We start from the raw sequence: 5,519 nt of genomic DNA on the forward strand, positions 1-5,519 counted from the left end.
ACGCTCGTAGCGATAATTTCTATTCACAGCAGCTGCCCACAACAACCGAATACCGGTAGAAAACCTCTTATAAACTAAAATCTCATTCCAACACTTCCTTATACTACCCACGATAAATGAAACACGCAATAAACCATAACCATTTCTCAGGTCAACCATTCATGAAGCCACTTCTTTTTTGGCAAATACCATAGCAAATTTTCGAGTCGAACCTCGATATTACCCTTCCAACATGCTGGAATCGAATCCGTTTGTATACATTGATGATCCCAACGATCTCCGCTAATCCAACGCACTACTCTGGTGACATGACACATCAATACAAGCCTAAGCCACAACTCGCATAATAGCGCACCAATAAGCAACGGTCCGAACATACTCAAACCATGAAAATGACTCAAATGAAAGAGCTGTACCTCAAGCTCACCAGTACCGCCACAACACAAGGCTGAGAACCCGTCTCACATCATAGAAATAGAACACACGAATCTAACCCGCAAGGTCATATCTCCACATAGCTCCACTGCAATGCGCGATCCTATCCAAACACTGCTCCACCTGAAACACCTCAAGTAACGATGTTCCAAATCGACAACCACACACAATTTGGTGTTTGGAACCAAATCAAATCATCATACCCACAGCGAAACAGATAACATACGCCACGCAAACCCGATAGGACATAACCGATACGCCATTCACCGAGCAACACCCAATTACTCTTCCCGCTCAACTTCCACTATGAAACCCTATAGAACCGCACCATATGTGCCCATAACCAACAAATCATAATGTCTCGCAACACAAAAAGGTAGCGCATAGACCTCCCCAGATTTCTAATAAGCCCAATAACAATCGAATCAACACATCCCTCAACCATACAACTCGGAGTCAACCAAGCCGACTCAAGTTAGAAACACCTCCACATTGTCCTGCCAACGAACTCTTTATCAAGGAAATCCTGAAGTTGTTCCTTCAACTCCTTCAACTCTGCCGGTGCCATACGATATGGTGCCTGGCACAAAATCAATACCGAAATCAACAACCTTGCCCGCCGACATGCCCGGCCACAAGAAACACATCTGAAAAGTCCCTCACCATCGGAGCTGAATCAATATGAGGAGCCTCTGTACTGACACCCATCACGAGAGCCTAAATAGGAAAGACAACCCTTCTTAGCCGTCCGCTGGGTCTTCGAAATATAACACCACTCCACTAGTACACAATCTGTCGAACCTCGTCACTCAATTTGCGGCAGTTCCAGCATAGCGAACAGCGCCGCCATAGCGCAATAGTCCAGAATAACACAATACGGAGATGCCCAGTCTGCACCCAATATCATGTCCGAAATCAGACCTACCAAGCAACAAAAGATCCACTCAGGTCTCCACACCCCCGATAACCGCTAAACAGAGCCGATACACGCGACCCACAACCACAACATAGCCTGAACATGAGAACTCCCAGTCTCCAACTCCCTATAGCACATGAATCCCACACCTGATCCCAATTCCGTCGTCCAAATGCATACCACACTTCCAATACCCAATCATTCCCCAAGAGATACTCTGAAATTCCTCGGTACCAGCGGTCGATCTAACAAGAAGGTGCCGTAATACTACCGAAGTACTATCAACTTAATCACATTGCCTTTCCTGAAACATATACCCTCGTCAAATCACCCCAAATTAACATTACCATTTCCTTAATCATTTGTAGGTCATTCCTCTAATCATCTGAAACTGTCGTGCTGCTTAAGAATTTTATGACTTTTCTTTCAGAACCGAACTGCAACCTTACACACGCAATTCTCAATCATTTACAACATACCGCATAACCCATACCATCCTAGGACAACCATGAGAACTTCATATCCCTTCCGAATCGTAAGCAACTATGCATTCCATTAGCCAAGAATTTCCCGTTAGAAAAGAATCACTATACACCCCATGCTCCTTATGCCAATAGGAAAAATATACCTCTCTAACTGTGGTGGAAACCACCTAGAACTCCCTGAATTCCATTTGCACAACACTAACTCATCAGGACTGAATCCTTCTAACTCAACCGAGCTACGTATGACACTAAAACCCAAAAGAATTGCCACAAAGCACCTGCAGAGACTCATTACCCCGTAAGCATCTAAAGAGCTAATCATACCATACCGATCCGACCTACTACCAAGCTATACCATCTATCTGAGTTTCCTTTTGATTTACCTTCAACTTGATAATCCTTCTTGCTATAACATCAAAATTCCTCAACCCAGACTTACCACACGGGACCAAGCATAAAACCACACAGTCTAAGGCTCATAAGCCGCTGAATACGCTCTTAAATATTCCCAAAAGCACCACATTCAAAACACTTTACTCTGAGGAAACTTCCTGCGAATCTAAATTCGTTACCTTTACCTTCCTAATACTGATACATGGAATCCCATAATTAATATGGAAAATACCACAAGTCTTGAATCTTCCCATGAAAACTTAGTTTCTAACCACATATGCAACTTGAAGATACCCAATTGTTACATGTAAAGTCTTGAACCCATTAGAACAATTTAGTCATCCACTCTACTCGAACTGCAATTAGCCTAATCAAACGAACTGAACAGCCCGTGCCTCGTTGGCACTCCGACACCGAAGAATGTAACCTCATTCCAGTACAACCAAGCAACTTCATGCTCTATACACCGAGCATCCTTTACTAATAACAACTCAAGACATTCTGTGATTCTCACACACCTATGAATCATACTATAACCTTTGTTAAGAATTTTCTTATACCCGAGCCATCCTCGGTCTCAATTTCTGCAAGCCATAACTGATTCACCAGCACGCCTCAAACTGGGACCAACATAGCACTTAACCGTGCAATCGCCTAATCAATAGCAGACTCCCCCACTTGGCTCAGAGCCATAGATCAAGATACACCCAATAACTCATACCACTTATACTCTATTGATGCCATAATACCATAGTGAGATTAAACTCAAATCCTTTATAAGCTTGTGAAAACACAAATCATCTAGAATTTTAACTTTTCTGCAAATCTCGCATTCACTCTTGCAACAGATAAGCCCACTCTCTTAAGCGACCCAAATTTAGATTTCAACACATACACTTCACTTGTAAATGAGATCTTGTAATAGACAACATAAGGACCACACAACCTCAGAACACTCCGCAAGAGATAACCCACCCGCCTTGCCTCCGACTAACATTTCTGTATACGTTCCACCGTCATAAACTGTACGCAGTCACTTAGTCTTCCTGAGTCTGAACTCATACCGCAACATGAAATTTACTTCACTCTCAACTGGGAAACATGAAAAGATCCTTCTATGACGACCCGGCCGGTCGTCTTAAGAATTGACGCCCCGATCCCCTATTAACTGCTTCCCCTAAGTTCATTTCTACTATTTTGGTTTGTCGGGATGTTCGGTGTTGGGTTTCAGAGAGTTTTGGGACACTTATAAGTGTTGGAAAGTTTTCCGTAGTCGGAACAGTGTGAAGACGGCCTCGGAATGGAAATCTGATGGTTCCGTTAGCTCCGTTAGTTTATTTTGGGGTTGGGAGCATGTTCTGAATGCATTTTGGAAGTCCGTAAATGCTGAAGTTTGAATTTTTGAAGTTTCCAGTCCTATAGTGAGTTTTGATTTGAGGGTCGGAATGGAATTCCAGAAGTTGCAGTAGCTCCGTCATGTCATTTGGGAGGTGTGTGCAAAATTTCAGGTCATTCGGATGTGTTTTGGTTAGGTTTTTGATCGAAAGCATATTTTGATGAAATTGGAAGTTTTTAGGCTCAAATCCTTGATTAATTCGAGTTTCTAGCGTTGTTTTAGGTGGTCTAAGGATTGGTACAAGTTTGAATGATGTTATGGGATATGTCCGTTGGTTTGGTTGAGCTCCCGGGGGCCTCGAGTGTGTTTCGGATGCTCAACGGAGCATTTTGGAGTTTGGAAAGTTGCAGAAATCCTACAGGAGTTACACTTTCCATTTCCTTCTTCGCGTTCGCGACGCTCCTATCGCGTTCGCGTAGCTCTGACCTTCTTCTTCTACGCGTCTGTGTCCTCCTCCACGCATTCGTTTAGAGTAATTCTGGAGGGGGACCAGTTACCTCATCACGTTCGCGTTTAGTCCTTCGCGTTCGTGAAGCTTCACGTTTTCCTCAATCGCGTTCGCGTCTAGGCCATCGCGTTCGCGTAGATTCTTTTGGCTCTGAGGGCTGAGCCCACTCACTTCTCCGCGTTCGCGTTCCATTTTTCGGGTTCGCATAGTGTCCTGAGCCCGGGCCTTCGCGTTCGCATCCTTCGTCTCGCGATCGCGAAAGGCATTTTTGGCAGCTTCAATTTTTCTTCTTCGCAAACGCGACCTTACTTCCACGTTCGCGATGCATAACGGGCCTGGGCAGTTATTAACATTTCAAAATCCGAGGGTTAGCCATTTTTACCAAAACACAAGCTTGGGAGCTCGGATTTGGGAGAAATTTTGAAGGTTTTTCGAGGGCAACTACTGGGTAACGATTCTCTACTCCCTTATGCTTAAAACCCACTAATTTAATCACGAATTCATCCTTAATTTCGGATTTTTGAATTAAAAATGGGGAAAACTTCATAGACCAAACTATTGAGTTTTGAGTGGGTGTTTGACCTCTGATTTGGGAGATTTTTATATGGTTAGACTCGTGAGAGTACGAGGGTTCTGAAATATGAAAATTATCCGATTCCGAGACGTTGGCCGGAGGGGCATTTTGGTCATTTCACCTAATTTCACGCCTTAGCTTTGAATTAAATAGTAGAATTAGTTGCTTGCAATGTTATTTACGATATGTAATTGAATTGAATAGATTTGGGCCATTTGGCATCGGAAACTCGTGGCAAAGGCGTGGTTTCTAGTTGATTTTGTGCCGGTTCGAGGTTAGTGGCTTGTCTCACCTTGTGTGGGGGGCCTTTCCCCTTAGGATATGATATTTGGTAATTGAATGCCTTGTACGTGAGGTGACGAGCGCGTGCTTGAGCTAATTGTTGAAAATCCGGTTTTATTTGAAGTATTTAAATTGAGTTTATTTTCTTACCTGTTTTACTCTAGTTGCAACCTTAGCCTGTGTTAGTTTAGAGAAGCATGCTTAGTCGACTTACCTGCCTATTTTCTTAAATTTGCTTTGTTTGTATTTCGTGAAGTATGTTAGGCTATAATTTACAGTTACTTGTTATGAGTGGAGCATTTATTCCCATATTCTTGAGCTGTTATTGTGTGTTTTAAATTTGGGACTGCGGGACGGCATCCCGGGAGATCCCCAGCACGTGATATGTTCTAAAATGAGGGTGCGGGATACCAAGAGATCCCTGACACACGTACATATATATTGAGGAAACCAAGAGATCCTCAGGATACCAAGAGATCCCCGACTTACTATTGAGGATACCAAGAGATCCTCGGGATACCAAGAGATCCCCGACTTACTATTGAGGATACCAAGAGATCCTCGGGATACCAAGAGATCCCTCGTGCATA

Source organism: Nicotiana attenuata, unplaced genomic scaffold, assembly GCF_001879085.1.
Source record: "Nicotiana attenuata strain UT unplaced genomic scaffold, NIATTr2, whole genome shotgun sequence".
In the NCBI taxonomy this organism is placed as follows: Eukaryota; Viridiplantae; Streptophyta; class Magnoliopsida; order Solanales; family Solanaceae; genus Nicotiana; species Nicotiana attenuata.